The sequence below is a fragment of the Microcaecilia unicolor genome, chromosome 2 (assembly GCF_901765095.1).
Source record: "Microcaecilia unicolor chromosome 2, aMicUni1.1, whole genome shotgun sequence".
Classification (NCBI taxonomy): Eukaryota; Metazoa; Chordata; class Amphibia; order Gymnophiona; family Siphonopidae; genus Microcaecilia; species Microcaecilia unicolor.
The window spans coordinates 497,271,593-497,288,955 of NC_044032.1; positions in this window are offsets into that span (position 1 = coordinate 497,271,593).

A 17,363-nucleotide genomic window follows, 5' to 3' on the forward strand; every position below is an offset into this window, starting at 1 on the left:
AACCAGAATTGCACACACTATGCAAGGGCTATGGACTGATGCAAAGGCATTATGATAGTAACATAGTAAATGATGGCAGATAAAGACCTGAACGGTCCATCCAGTCTGCCCAACCAGATAAACTCATTTTACATGGTATGTGATACTTTATATGTATACCCGAGTTTGGTTTGTCCGTGCCCTTCTCAGAGCACAGACCGTAGAAGTCTGCCCAGCACTGTTCTTGTACTAAATGTTTTGACGCTAACGTTGAAGCCTCTTAAAATTTACATTCCAGCCCATGCATATCTTTTCAGTTACAATCAGGACAGTCTGCCCAGCACTGGTTTTGCTTCCCAATTACTGGCGTTGCCACTCAATCTCCGCTAAGATTCCGTAGATCCATTCCTTCCAAACAGGATTCCTTTGTGTTTATCCCATGCATGTTTGAATTCCATTACCATTTTCATCTCCACCATCTCCTGTGGGAGGGCATTCCATGTATCTACCAACCTTTCGGTGAATACATACTTCCTGACATTACTCCTGAGTCTGCCCCCCTTCAACCTCAATTCATGTCCTCTATTTCTACCACCTTACCATCTCCAGAAAAGGTTTGTTTGTGGATTAATACCTTTCAAATATTTGAATGTCTGTATCATGTCACCCCTGTTTCTCCTTTCCTCCAAGGTATATAGGTTTAGGTCAGCACGTCTCTCCTCATGCGGTTTGCAAAGCAAATCCCATACCATTTTTGTAGCTTTTCTTTACACCTCTTCCAATCTTTTTACATCTTTAGCAAGATACGGCCTCCAAAACTGAACACAATACTCCAAGTGGTTCCTCCTCACCAATGACTTGTAGAGGGGCATCAACACCTTCTTTCTTCTGCTGGTTATGCCCCTCTCTACGCAGCCTAGCATCCGTCTGACCACAGCCATTGCCTTGTCACATTGTTTTTTCACCTTCATATCCTCTGATACCAACATCCCAAGTTCTCTCTGCTTTGATAGTCTTTTTATTTTATTCTCTATTCTTTGCTAATAATTCCTAATATTTTGTTTGGGTTTTTTCTTGGCTGCTACCCTCCCCCCCCCCCCCCCCCCCCCCCCCCCACTGAACATAAGATTTCAACATATTGTCAATGATGACATCTGGCTGGTGACTCTTAATTTGAAATGTATAGCTATAATTAGGGTCGCCTTCCTATGCACTTGTCCACATTGAATTTCATCAGCTGTTTGAATGCCCAGCCTTATGTCCTGTTGCAATTTCTCATAATCCATATTCGACAACTTTGAATAATTTTTCTTTCGTCTGGAAATTAGATAACTCATTTTCCCATTTCCAGATCATTTATAAATATGCCAAAAAGTACTGGTTCCACTAGAAATCCTTTTCACCATTAATCACAGAGAAAATTGGCCATTTAGCCCTACCCTATATCAACTGGCTCCCCTTTATCCACATGTTTATTCATGCTTTCCAAAAATGTAGCAGATTAGAGTCATGTCTCAGCTTTTTGGCTAAAATCAAGTGTAGTAAAAGGATGTATCAGGTTGACGAGCCAAGACATCCCTTTGTTAAATCCACATTGACTCTGTCCCAATAAACCATGCTTATCTATGTGCTCAGTAATGTTTTTTTCCACTTATTCCCCTGTTTACTAAGCCACTCAGCAATGCCAACAGAGCCCATTCAAAGTGAATTCGCTGAGTGCGCATTAGCACACCAGCAGCTGCTAGCGTGGCTTAGTAAACAGGGAGGTTAGTTTGTACCATTTTTCTCAGCACTGAAGTCAGGCTCAGTGGTTTTAGTTTTCAAGGTAAATTGAGTTTACGTTGGCCACGCTCCAACCTTCAGGTACCATAGCTGATTTTAAATATTGATTTATATATAATATAATCTATTGTATTTGTATAACTACTGGACTGGCGATAGCCTTTTTGGTCTATTGTAAGCCACATTGAGCCTGAAAACATGTGGGAAAATGTGGGGTATAAATGTGATAAATAAAATAATAAATAAAATAAATAATCATAGATCTGCAACTTCATTTTTTAGTTCTTTCAGTACTCTGGGGTGTATTCTATTCAGTCCGGATGATTTGCTACTCTTTAGTTTGTTGATTTGATCCATTACATCTTTCAGGTTCATTGGAGGGAGGAAAAACTGAAGGAGGGATAGAGAGGGAAGAAGTTATTAAGAAGGGAGACATGATTAGATTTTGATTTTTGTGTTATTGTTTTATTTTTGTTTCATTTTAGGCATAGGCGTAGACTGGGGGGGGGCGAGGGGGGCAATGCCCCCCCAAACGACGAGGACGTGGACTGGCGCTAGAATGAAAAAAAAACAAAAAACAAGCAGGCACGCGCTCGTCTCCGTCCGCTTCGCTGCTTCCCTGCCCTCTCTGTCTGCGTCCCGCCCGAAAGGAAATGACATCAGAGAAGAGGGCAGGGAAGCAGCGAAGCGGACGGAGACGAGCGTGTCTATCTACCCCCTCTCTTCCTACCCTCCGGCGCAGGTAGCACCAATCTTCTCTAAGTCTTTCTTGTTCCTGGCAGCGGTAGCGATGCACACGCTGCCTTCAGCTCTGCCCCGAAGCCTTCTCTTCAAGTTCCTGTTCCCGCATAGGTGGGAAGAGGAACTTGAAGAGAAGGCTTCCGGGGCAGACCGAAGGCAGCATGTATACGTCGCTACCGCTGCCAGGAGCACAGAAAGGTTGAAGAAGACTGCTGCCTGCACCGGACTGGGAGGGGTGGGGAGCAGAGGGAAGGAGCAAGAGATGGATGGGATTGGGAGAGGTCAGGCACAGCAGAGGGAAGGAGCAGAAGATGGTTGGGACGGAGGGATGGTGAGCAGAGGGAAGCCTACTGGAAAGAAGACACTGCATAAAACAGAAGACACTGGGATCAAAGCGAATAGAAAAACTACATGATCAGACAACAAAGGTAAATAAAAGTTTATTTTATTCATAATTTATTAATTGAAATGTGTCAGCTTTTTGAAATGTGCATCTGTGATATTTTGCCTGTAAATTTCATTTCCTTCCTCCATATTAGCATATTCATTTGCATATGTATATATGCAAATGATATGCTAATATGCTCCGCCCATTTTTTTGCCCCCCCAAATGAAACAGTCAAACTACGCCTATGTTTTTAGTGATGTTTTTATTGTAAGCTGCTTAGTGTTAGGTAAGATGTAAAATCTAGCAGGGTGGAGGCTGAGCCCTGTTTATAGAATAGTGCTTAGAGCCCATTTCCACGCCAAAAGTTGAGTGCTGGAATATATGCCAGCTAAAACCTGGTGTAAATACCGCTGCTCAACTTCGGGCATTTTGGTGCAGAAATGGGGCTATTCTATAACTCCGCACCCAACTTTTTATAATGCCCCTGACAAGCCCATTCCTCTCCCATGGCCATTCCCCCATCTAGATGCATGTGCAAATTTTAATGGGTGCGAATTGATTGTTAGGACCCAATTATGGATGTTAATTATCTCATTATCTAATTCATTTATGCACAGATCTCTGATCCACACACAAATTTCGGCACGATATATAGAATCCATGGGATCATGTGTAAATGCAGGAGGGAAGGGCTTATACATGGTTGGGTCACAGGTTTGTCTCCAAGTAATGCACATAACTTGTAGAATACTAGCAGTTAAATGCATCACTTGTGTCACGATTGTGACTTTATTCCATGCCTACACTCACCTCGCCTCCAGGTGACCAGGCCTTATGGCTGCTGTGGACTGTCTTCTTCCTGTTTCCCAGACATGTTCCAGAGTTCATTCCAGTCCTGATGTTCCAGCACTCCAGACTTGCCCTGGTGTTTCTGCTGCCAAGCCTCACCTGTGACCTCATCTGTAAGTGCCTTTATTAAGCACCTAGGAACTTTCAGACTTGCCTTTGCAACAGAGGTCTTCAGATGAGCTTTTGTCTGTGAGGGCTTGTTCCAGCCCTGCTAGTTCTTGTCTTGTTTGTCTTTAGCTTCAGTTCCCCTCCTGTTTGTATCTGCCCTGTTTGTCTTTAGCTTCAGTTCCCCTCCTGCTTGTGGCTGCCCTGTTTGTGTTCTGCTTTCAGTCCTGCCTAGCCTGTTCCAGTATCTTGAATCCTGTTCCAGTATCCTGAATCCCGTTCCAGCCAAGCTAAGTCTGTTCCTGCATCCGCTTCAAGCCCAGCCAAGTCCGTTCCAGCATCTGGTTCCAGCCAAGCCCTTCCAAGTCCATTCCTGCATCCGGGTCCAGCCAAGTCCATTCCATAATTCTGTCCAGCCAAGCCTGTTTGAGAGTCTTGAATCTTGTACCAGCCTCTCTGTGTTTAGTCTCGCTTGTCGCTTCCTGTTGGGTGGTTCACCTGCTGCTGCCTGTCCCCGGCAGCGGCCCAAGGGCTCACTACTCCGGATCATTCCTCACATTTGTGACACCTTGGCATGTAGATGCAACCATTAATTGGTATATCCTCTTAACTGGTCAGAATATAAACTCTGAAGAGTAGGAGCCGCAAAATATACACAATTTACAACGCTCAGCACTCAACACTCCTCAGCTATACCAGCACGGACCTCAGCAGTGACTCATTTCACATGGACCAACTACCCATGATTCGCCTGCCTCCTCATCGGTTCAAATATTTAATCAATATGTTCTTACTATAAATCATCATCATCAAATGTGAATAAAAATTTCAACTTAGCTTATCATTTTTGTGTAGATCTACCCTTTACATGGACCATGTTTTGCTAGGCAATAAACCTGAGCTTTGTCATGCTCAACTGCTGAGGCCCATTGATTGGTATGGCATAAATGGTCTCACCTAAACTGAAACATACCCATACTGACAGGTAAGTTTTCTGTAGTGGCATCTGTTTGCCTAAATGGAAGCACCAGTGTATAGAAATGGCCTGCTAAATTACAGCTGTACTACTGAACCTTTCTAACAAGGACTCTGAAATTTCCTGTCTGATTTCCTAGAACAAAGTATTCCAGTGAGATATCACAATTTGATGTTGGAAACAGTTTGGGTTTACTTAGTTTCACAACTGTAGGAGTGCAGGTAAGGTGGTTTATTTATATCAGCACTGCTACCAGAATCACCATATGATACTGACAGATGGATGTGGGAGTATAAATAATGCAGTTAGCAAAGTTTCTGAAGATGTAATAAAGCTTTTTATTGTTTTGAGCCTGGCAATTTCCTTCTGCTCCTTTTGGGCTTCCTACTCAGTCAGAAATATAGCCAAGACCTGCCACCATGAGCCTTCATTTGTAACTACCTGGAGATTTTGTCTCCCTATTATTACATCAGTCACTGAAGCAGTGGCATATTTAAACCATGTGCATCAGTGATGCATGCACCCCCCCCCCCCCCCTGTCAGACTCAGCCCCCCCTCCCCAACTTAAAATCCTCTTGGCTTTAGTCTTTACCCAGGCAACGGCATTCATAGGCTGCATATGGCCTGCTCTGGGACTTCCTCCCTAAATCGTCCCACCCCTTCTGATGCATCTTCCTGTTTTGTGAAGGGGTGGGATGGTTCAGGGAGGAAGTCAGTGTGCCACTGCCACTACCCAGGTGAAGAAAAAAAGCCAGGAGAAATTTAAGGTATGGGAGGCAGGGTGGCATAGATTGGTGGAGGAGAGATGTACCCCCCTGTAAAACATTTCTGGCTATGCTACTACACTGAAGTACCAGTCCTTCACTGGATGCCATTCACCAGAGCTCTTTCTAGAATCCTGAAATCATGTGTTCCAAATATAATCAGTAGGTAGGTAGTATTATACATTCAAAAAAAAAGAAAAAAACTGTACAAAGCTTGTTTTCAATAAAATTTGGGATATAGCATCCTGAAAAAAGTGCAATAATCCTACACTCACACCAGTCACCTCACCTAAACAATATTGCCATCAGCTAGTGATTATCATCATGATACATGCAGATACCATTTTGCTTTAAAAACTAAACAGCTACCATGGTTTTCAGTCAAAAGGATCTGATCCTTATTAAAAGTTTGTATCTGGAGAAAGATTATGGTTCTCATAGACTGGTATAGCAGTTTCCAGAAGAGTAGGCGTATAATATGTTTTGAAGAAATTGCGAGGAAAGGGCTCAGCTGATCGCCAGTCAGGAAGCAGCAGGGCTCGATTAATTTGCTCTGAAGAAAGCATCACAACTGTTGAAGAATCAGGTAGTGAAATAATGTAATTTAGGTGAGGTGGCCAACATGAGTGTAGGCTTATTGCAAATTTATTCAGGATGATATATCCCAAGTTGTAATAAAATTGGTCAAGTTTTGACAAATTTATGCAGAAATCAAGCTTTTGTATAGTTTTTTTTTTTACACAGTGTAGCTAGAACTTCTTCCCCCCCACAAGCTATGAACACTTCCGTTGCAGCATCCCTAGGTCCAAAGTGGAAAGACATGACCCAGGTTTGAAGCCAGGACCTCCACATGGTAGCATTCAGCATTGCCATTTAGGCACCAGGTCTGCTTTTGGAAAAGCTGTTCCTTCATGGCCTTGCTAGGAACTGAAGGGAAGGAAGAGAATACTGCATGCAAGTTTTTACATCAAGTTAGTTAGACGTCCAACTAACTAATGAAGTCTTTGTAATAATAAGCACAATTATGTAATTCTTAATAACATATATGTAAACAACATCATTGTCTTATAAAATTTAAGTCTTGAATGCTAAAATGTTTACTTTTTACCAAGCTGCGGTAAGAGGGACCCTACGGTAGAGTCGGGTGTGGATTCACCGCACGCTGAGGCCCCCTATTACAGTAGTAGGTAAAAGGGTTTTTTTTTAAAAAAAAGAGAAATGGCCCTGCGGTAAGTGGCCACTTGCCATGCAGCCATTTCCCAGGGAAGCCCTTACCACCATCCATTGAGGAGACAGTAAGGGCTCCCACATTCACCCAGCAGTAACAATTACTGCTGGGTAAGCCAAAAATGCATTTTCTAGTGCTGGAGTTGGTGCTCCTGCAGAATCCCGGTGTTAGGCCTGATTTGCCGTGTGCCAACGCGGTGGTTGCCCTACCGCCTTTTAGTAAAATGCCCCTAAGTTAAGCATCTGGACCTTTTTCTTGTTAATTGTAGCTTATACTATACATAGAGATACCGGTGAACAACAATAAAATGTATACCGTCAATTGTAGGCGAACACTTTTAGGTTTGAAAAATGGTAGTATACTTTCTTTGAGCTGCAGTCTGGAGAGAGAATGCTTTCTGAAGGGAATTCACTTTCATAGACTGGCTGATTTATTTGCCAGACAGTCTATGCTTGTAGACACTGAGAGCATATTGGTGGTACAGATTTTGTACCTCATTGGGAAAATTCTGAAGGAGGGGAGACCGCAGGTCCTTCTCTATCATTATAATTTCTGTCAAATGTTACATTACTTCCACTACTTTAAGAAGTTCCTTCTTCATAATAAAACTCCTACAGGGAGCATTTGAAGAAAAAAAAAAAAGAATTTTGCTGAAGTAAACCTTTATGGAAATAAAGGAGGCTGAAGACTGTAATACTGTAAATTGCCAGCATAGGAAAACAAGTGATATGAACTGTAATCTGATACATCAGAGAGTAGCTAGGTAATTGCATCCAAGTCTCCAACAATAGATATTTCCCTTATCAATCAATGCTTCACTATTTTTGCCTTATGGCTGCAATCCAATTGTTTATTTGTATATATCTCCAATGCAAAGTTGTTCATTTTTCTAACACATGCACTTGTTATCATGCACTACTACATATGAACAAGAATACATTACCTTATGGAGACTATTCCTATACTTGGAATACTAACTGTTGCCAAACTCACCATTATATCCCAGATTAATGCATTAATACACTCGTGTGTCTTTGCCATGCACCACATTCAGACCATCAAACCACTTCTGCTTTTCCATCTTATTTGTACTGAATATTGTAATTCGCTTTATAATGGATTACCACTCATCGAAAAGAATACAGTTAATTTAATCTACCGCTGTCAAATTATTTCATGGTGCTCATCATTCTGATTATGTCACCCCCTACTCATTGCAGAACACTGGTTACCTGCCTCTGCAAGAATCATGTTCAAAGTGTTATGTCTTAAGTTCAAGGGATGCATGCCATATGCTCTGGACTTTTTAGCCTATCTTCTCATATGTGTACCTTCTTCGTTCTTCTCAAGTGTCCTTGCTGATTCTACTATCTCCCTCACAATTGTGGTTTGACACAACACATGAATCTTCTTTCTTCTGTCTGAGACCTCATCTATGGAATTCCCTTCCAATAGAACTCCCTACAGAGTCATCATACAAAAAATTAAAAACCCTGGAAAAACATGGCTTTTGATTAACCTCACATCTGTAACCCCTTCACAGCATCCTCCCTTTCTTCACATATTTTGCCCTCTTAAATTATGATTGTAATTTTCCTTTTCCAATAATTCTACTCTTTCTTGTTTCATTGTAAAGTGCCTAGTGGTACACTGTAAATTATGGCAGTGTATCAAATTCTCCAATATAAAATAAATTTAGCATCAACCCTCCTAGTACATAATCTCATTAACCCCCCCCCCCCCCCATGTTTACTAAGCCACACAGCAATGCCGACACAGCCCATTCAAAGTGAATGGGCTGTGATGGCATTAGCGCACGGCAGCCACTAGCGCAGTTTAGTAAATAGGGAGGTACATGTCTACCATTTACATAATATGTATTATTTTCTAATGTGTGCGTCCTATTTTATTTCTTTATACTTGCCTGTTATTGTTGGATTATTTGTAGTAAATAATTAGCAGATTTTAGTACACACAGCTTCAGCTTTAGAAATGTTAATTTCTTTCTTCATCTCTCTCTCATTCACCCCTGAATAATTCACTGCTGAGTCACTTTAAAGTTGAAGTAACAAAACATCTGTTTACTCACAGTTTGTAGTTAGATTATAATCAGACAGGCTTATATATACATATTACTATACATTTGTATTATCAGCTCCTTCCATGTGCTTAGATGGTAATGGATGCTCACACCACCATAGATCCTCTCAGGTTAGGAGAGATCATGAGCTCCATGTGCTCCATGTGCTGCATCTAACCCCCACAGGAAGTTGCATAGCTGTGTGACCTCTCTAAGTAATTCACATCAGAGGTCACAGAGTAATCACAGAGAAATAATAGGTGACAGTCAATGCATGTAAAATACAATTACATTCCAACAAACCCCTTCTCATGCATAACTGTCATGCAATTATTTATTCATACAAAGTCCAAGCTTTATACGCAGATTCACAAAATGTTCTCTGGGTAACAGTTTGGTCATGATGTCAGCTGTCATCTCACTGGTGTGACAATAGTGTAGACTGATGACCCCTTCTTTCGCCAACTCTCGCACGTTGTGGTATTTCGTTGCGATGTGCTTGGTGCGTGACTGAACCTTGTCATTCTGTGACAGTCGGATGCAGCTCTGATTATCTTCCATTATCTGGATTGGTTTCTTTTCAGCTATTCCAAAATCCAGCAAAAGTTTTTCAATCCACATCAGTTCTCTGCACGCTTCCGATACGGCCACGTATTCAGCTTCTGTAGAAGACAGACTCACAATACTTTGTTTATGACTGGCCCATGAAATTTGTACATTTCCATACATAAACACATATCCACTTGTGGATTTATAATCAGAATGATCCCCTGCCCAATCTGAATCACAGTAACATATTAGTTTTGGATTACTATTGGCTGAAATCTTTAATTTACAATCAATGGTACCCTTTAAATACCTTACCATCCTTTTAACTGCAGTCCAATCTGATTTGGTAGGTGAGCTGACCCTTCTGCTCAAAATTCCTACTGCATTTGCTATATCAGCCCTGTATGTGGTAGCTAGATATAAAAGCTTACCTATGGCTGATCTATATTGGATGTTATCTGGTAAAGGTTCTCTTACTGTTTCATCCTTCAGAAAATCAGTGATCATGGGAGTGCTTACAACTTGGGCATCTTGCATACCTAAACTTTCAATAAGCTCATTTATTTTCTGCTTCTGGCTTAGAAGATAAGAACCATCATTTTGTTTCTCAATTTCTATACCAAGATAGTATGACACATTACCAAGTTCTTTTATCTCAACATTCAGGTTTAAACACTTTACAATGTCCTTGTACTCTTGCTCACTTTCGCTTGCAATGAGCAGATCATCAACAAAAGCTAAAATGTATGCATATTGTCCATTTGTGCACCTAGTGTACAAGCATTTATCTGCTTCACCTTGCTTAAATCCTAAATTTGTCAATATTTCATGCAATTTTTCATTCCAACATTTTGCACTTTGCTTTAATCCATAAAGACCTTTGTTTAATTTACACACTAGCTGTCTTTGTTTTGTATTTATGAAACCTGTTGGCTGTTCCATGTACAAGTCTTCAGTTATATCTCCGTGAAGAAATGCTGTTTTCACATCAATGTGGTTGACTTGCATGCCTTTTGAGACTGCAATGCTCAGAAGTGTTCTTATTGTCGTGTGTTTCACTACAGGTGCAAACACTTCATCAAAATCTTCTCCATATTTTTGAAGATATCCCTTTGCGACTAATCTGGCTTTATACCTTTCCACTTTTCCTTGTGCATTCCTTTTTAACTTGAATACCCATTTGCATCCTATAGCTTTCTTGCCAGGAGGTAATTTTGTAAGAATCCAAGTATTATTTTTATCCAATGCATCAATTTCTTCTTGTGCAGCTTTACGCCATTCAGCAGCTTCTTCTGCTGGCATTTTCTCAATCTCATCCCATGTTAAGGGCTCTTGAGCTTCTGCTGACTTTGTTAGGTAAGACAGTCTTGGGGGTGGAACACCTTTGTTTTCCCTGGATGAGCGTCTGACAACAGGTTGGTCTGACCTTTCCGCATCCTCTAAATCTGAGAGTCCTTCTCCAATTGATTCCCCTTCTCCAACTGTACTGTCTTCTTCAATGATTCTTTCTGTGTCTGCTTCCTCTGCCTGTTCCTCGTTAGATACAGATGAGTTGCTTTCAGACATCTGCCTTGGTATGGCATTTATATACACTGGCATGTCTATTATGGTTCTAGTTTCATATTCTGGATGATAAGGCTCATCTGGGATAATCCAGCCTTTATCAACCCTTTTGTTTTCATCAAAATATGTAACATGTCTTATGCCAACAATGCCAGTTTTCAGATTCAAAATTCTATATCCTTTGTGTCCTGGAGCATAGCCAACTAAAATGCCCCTTTCTGTTGTGGAATCCAGCTTATGCCTTCTTTGCTTTGGTTCATGAGCATATGCTGTACTTCCAAATGTTCTTATGTGTGACAGGTTTGGCTTCCTACCATGCCATGTCTCATGTGGTGTGCGCTCAGCGCCTTTAGTTGGCATTCTGTTTTGTAGGTACACTGCTGTGAGAATGGCTTCCCCCCATAGTCTTTTAGGGAGATTGCTATCTGACAGCATACATCTGGTCATTTCCACAAGTGACCTAAATTTTCTCTCTGCAACAGAATTTTGCTCTGGTGTATAAGCTACTGTTGTGATATGCTGAATGCCTTCTTGTTCTAGAAATGTGCGCATGCTTTGTGAAGTGAACTCACCACCATTGTCGGTCTGAAGAACCTTTGGTTTTCTTTCAAATTTATTGCTCACCATGGCTACGTATTTCTTCAGCATGTCTGTGACTTGACTTTTTTCTTTCAGCAAATAGGCCACACAATATCTAGAGAAATCATCCAAGAATATTAGCACAAATCTGTTATTTCCCAATGATGGGATATTAAACGGTCCACATAAGTCACTGTGTATTAAGTCCAGCACTTTATTACTCCTATTTCCTGTGTATGCAGGAAATGAGGGTCTCACACCTTTTTGAGTAACACAGTCTATGCATTTCTCCATTTTACCAGCATCTGCACTTATCTGAATGCCGGTGGCTAGTTGCCCACTGTGAAGATCCTGGATCACCTTAGAATCACGATGTCCCAGGCGGCGGTGCCAGATTTCCAGACTACATTTTCCATCATTCTTCCTTACTTGCGCCAGATGTGAGGCTTCACCTGAAATGTTCAGCTTATAAACATCATTATGCATAAAAGCTTCAGCATACACTTCATCGTTTTTAGAGATTGTGCACTTACTTTTTTCAAAATGAATCACAAATCCCTTCTTATCTAATGTAGATACACTAAGCATATTACAAACTGCTTGGGGAATATACAAGACATCACTTACAGGAATTTCTTTAACTTCATTAGACACTTTGCATTTTAAGAATCCAATACCTTTTGCTTGGATCTTAGCAGTCCCTGCGTTTGCAGTTTTAAGAATACCTTCCTCTGGACACATTTCCTGAAAGAAATCCTTACAATTGGTTAAATGGCATGTGCTCCCCGAATCCAAAATCCAAGTACTTTCATTTGAATTATTATTTACCATAGTCAAAGATTTTTCTGCCATTAGAAAGCCCTTGTGTTTATCTTTGTCCTTCATACATTTCCTGGTTTGAAAATTCTTTAGTTCCATTGGCTTAGGTGAGCTAGAGGGAGTGTTTTGTGTTTCCTTACACCATTTAGATACATGTCCCTCCTTTCCACATGAGTAGCAAATCAGCTTGCCCTTGGGTGGAGTTTTCCCATAGCTCCGCCTTCCTCTGTTCTTTGCCAAGAAATTTGTTTCATTTCTCTCTGACTTGCTTTGAGAACACATCTCCTCAGAATCATTTATTATGCATTCCTGCCTTAGTTTTGATGTTGTCTGTTCAAAAGATTGCCCTTCAATGGCCTCATTTACAGACCTAAAAACATCAAACTTCTTTGATAGTGAGGTAAAAAGAAATGCTCTTTTCAATGCATCACACATGGGAATTCCAGAAAGTTCTAACTTTTGAAATGAAGACATAAGATGCATAATGTGATCATTACATTTACTTTTATCCCTTAATTTGGTTTCATTCAACTCTGCCAGCCAAATTGGTTGCTGCTTTGCATATGTAGTTGCATACATAGTTCTCAGTTTATATAAAATGTCCTTTGGTGTATCTTTTCCCTCCACTAATATGGCTTGTTTCTCTGAGAGAGCTTCCAAAAGCATGCACTTCACATAATAGTTTGCATTGTCCCATTCAGCCATATTTTCAGCTGTTCTGTCTTGGTCTAAGCATATATTTAATCCTTTTGCTCGAAGGAGACATATGAATCTTAGTTCCCACTGCTGATAATTAAACTCAGTTAATTTAGGCACCTTGAGAGAATAGAAAAATGGTGAATTTCTTCCCTCAGCCATTTTCTTAGCCTTCTGTCTGCTGTGTGGGGGGAGAGAGAGACAGACTGAATCTTTCCTTTAAAACTTAAGAGAAAAAATGTGGCTTTTTTTACTGCCTGGTAATATTTCTCTTCTTTTTCAATTCCTGGCCCTGGGCCCATAACCCTTTTGTTGGATTATTTGTAGTAAATAATTAGCAGATTTTAGTACACACAGCTTCAGCTTTAGAAATGTTAATTTCTTTCTTCATCTCTCTCTCATTCACCCCTGAATAATTCACTGCTGAGTCACTTTAAAGTTGAAGTAACAAAACATCTGTTTACTCACAGTTTGTAGTTAGATTATAATCAGACAGGCTTATATATACATATTACTATACATTTGTATTATCAGCTCCTTCCATGTGCTTAGATGGTAATGGATGCTCACACCACCATAGATCCTCTCAGGTTAGGAGAGATCATGAGCTCCATGTGCTCCATGTGCTGCATCTAACCCCCACAGGAAGTTGCATAGCTGTGTGACCTCTCTAAGTAATTCACATCAGAGGTCACAGAGTAATCACAGAGAAATAATAGGTGACAGTCAATGCATGTAAAATACAATTACATTCCAACAGTTATGAGGGTATTTTACAGGTTATTCCCAATAAGCAATAAACATTTTTTTGCATTAAATTAGTTTCTTATTAGAGAACAGTCCTTTTCCCATAATTTTTCTGGCCCTCGGTCATCCCCATTTGGAGGAAAGGGTAATTATAAAAGCCATTTACACACATAAAACAGAGGTTTTGTAAAAAAAAAAAAAAGTTGTTCCATACTGGACAAACACAGACCATTTACAACAGTGTTTCCAAGTCAGTTCTGGAATACCCCCTTGCTCCGTATAGTAGCAGAACACCTTTCTTGATTCTCCAGGAGGAGGAGTGGCCTAGTGGTTAGGGTGGTGGACTTTGGTCCTGGGGAACTGAGTTCAATTCCTGGCACAGGCAGCTCCTTGTGACTCTGGGCAAGTACCTTAACCCTCCATTGCCCACCACATTGAGCCTGCCATGAGTGGGGAAAAAGTGCAGCATACAAATGTAACAAATAAAATCTTTTTAAAGACCAGACTACCTGTCTATCCAACACAATCATATATTGGAGTTTTTATTTCAACACAGATCAGAAAGCTATCCATCAGACATACCATTTCAACTATACACTTGAGTTTCCATACTTCAAAGCATGCCCACTAGACTCCTGAGGCAGGCCTGTGGCTGAAACACAGTACTGTGTCAAGTCTACAATCAATAAAATCAACTTGAGAAGCTTAAGACCGCTGCCCCTGTCTTGGAAATCCATGGTCATTTTCCCAATGTCCTTGTCTACTTAAGCACTTCCCGTGAGAATTCAGCATTCTTCCACCTTGCTGGATTTTTTTCTGTTTGATACTCCCTTTCCAGTCAGGTTTTCATGATATTCACAATGAATATGCATGAGATTAATTTGCATACACTGCCTCCATTTTATGCACATCTCTTTCATGTATAATCACTGTGGATATCGTGAAAACCTGACTGGCAAGGGTGTTCTCCAGGACTGACTTGGGCAACACTGATTTACACAGTCATCAGTGTAAACATTGAGAGGCGCCCTCATAAAGTGTTGTGGTAAGTACTAATGTGTGCTTACCACAGAGTAAGAAGCACTACTGCGGGGAGTGCTCAAGTGTCCTGCGGTAGTTTGGGGATCAGTGCACGCTAGCCGCATGCTAAAAAATAGAATTTACTTTTTAGTGTCGGGGGGGGGTGCAGAATAGACATGTACTGCACTAATCGGTTAGCACAGCTACACCACATGCTAACTGATTAGCGCAGGATTACCACCTGAGCCCTTACTGCCTAGAAATAGGGGCCCTGTTTACTAAGGCGCATTATCGTTTTTAACACGCATGCAATTAGCATGTGCGTTAACTGTGTAGGCGCCTATAAGGATATTGTAGGCACGTATACTGTTAATGTGCATACATGGTTAATGAGCGTTAAAAATGCTAACGCGCCTATATCGTGGCTTAGTAAACAGGGCCCAAGGTTTGATAAGTTCTCATGCACTAATGGCCATGCGGTAATGGGGAGATTAATAATTAATTGGGAATAATGGAAAATGGGGGGCATTTTACCACCGGGCTAAAAGTGGCCTCAGCATATGGGAAAGACTCACGCTGGGGATAGCACAGGCCACTTTTTAGCACAGCTTAGTAAAAGGGCCCCTTTATCTTGGGAAAGACATTCATGACTGCAAGTCTAAAGCAGGATTCATTGTAAATTTTATTCTTTTTTTCTTTTACAGCAGAAACATACACAGTAAAAGTCCAGAGTAGTACATCAACTAACTCTACAGCATATCTTGACTATATAATCCAAATCTAAGTCAAGTACTGTAGTTAAACATAAGTGCAAAACAAAATCTGATGTGCACTTTCAATACTATTAAATTCAGCCTGCACAGTTTTCATATACTTGGCATTAATTCTATAAGAATCATTTATAATATTCCAGAATTGCATGACTTAGGTGTAATTGTCTATAACCTGTTGCCATTTTTTACTTGTTTTAGTTCTTACAATCCATTCCATGTACACACAGTGAGCTGAAGTTATTTAAATTCATTGGTCTGCAGCCATATTTCACAGCAGAAGGTCTATGAGAGTTTCTGTACATTGCTTCATAAGCTTTTTGAAATGCAGAAAAATATTCACATTTGTCACAAATATTTGCCTCATGAATGATGTCCACTTTTTTCAAAAGAAAGGACCTATACCTACTATTTCTTATAATCAGGGGGATAAATTGTTAATTTGCCTGGAGAAGATCTTGACCCATAGGTTGATTTAAGTGTAAATCTATGGTTCAGAAACACGTGTGCCATTTTATCTCCTTCCCAGCATGCTTTGGAGGGCAGCTTATGTCCCAACTGTAATCTTTGAAAGTATCTGGGACACAGTAGCAAGTGGAAGTGTCTCATTTCGGTTCCAGTCATGCACAGAAAAGCCTCATTATTTTGTATTAATCAACATTTCAAAATGATGCCTTTTAATAAATGCTGCTAGTCTGGGCTTGCCTGCTGATTTAGTAACAGTACTGTTCAGCGATATGCAGAAGATCCTCAGTTCAAGCCTTCTGTACCCCAAGTTGGCTGAGGCTGTGGAGACAGGGTTCATAGCCCCTGGGGAAAGGGGAGAGGAAGAATTTTTGGTCATAGTTAGAAGTGAAACCTGGTAAACTGATTTAGAATCCATGATACGGGGTCCTGGAATAAACTCTGATACCAGGCTTCTGGACTCAGGACTGTTTCTGTGATGACCAGTAGGTACACTGGGAAGGTCTGTTAAAATAATGGAAAATTCCACGTAGGTAGTCTTTTATCCTTATTTATATAGGACTACCAGCTATAGCACACATTATAGATACATCTGACAGTCCCTGCTTTTGAAATTTACATCTACTAAGACAAGAAACAGCAGTTGTAAATGGATGCTGGCAGTGGTAGCTCTACCATTAGGCCAACTGAGGTGGGAGGCCCCAGGCGGCATTTTTCATGTTACAGCATCACTCCTTTCCACCCCCCACACTGGCCACGGTCTGGCTTCTCAACTCCCTTCCCGAGTCTTTTTTCATTCTTTGTTTTCCAAAAGTCAGTGGAGGCAGTGATTCCCATATGCTGCCCTGCCGCTGGCACCAGCTTCTTCTCTGTACTGTGGCCCACCTCTCTGATATAACTTCCTATTTCCTCAGAGGCAGGCTGCAGTACAGAGAAGCTGATGCCAGGGCCAGGGCAGTGTATGGGAATTGCTACCAATGACAACTTTTGGAAAACAAAAAAGGAAGGTATTCAGGGAAGGAGGTTGAGGAAGAAGGAGGGGGAGAGAGAGCGTGCGTGTGAAGGGAGATATGTTGGACTCTGGGGGGGGGCACTATCTCATCCCTTCCCTCAGGGGGCAGATTGCCTTGGGCCGCCTCTGGATGCTGGTGGTGCCAGAATCCCAGCACTGGTTCTGACTGTACTGGAAGGGAAAGAAGACAGGACAAACTGCTAGACAGAGTGGAGGCCTAATGGTTAGAGCAGTGGGCTTAGAAGCCAGGG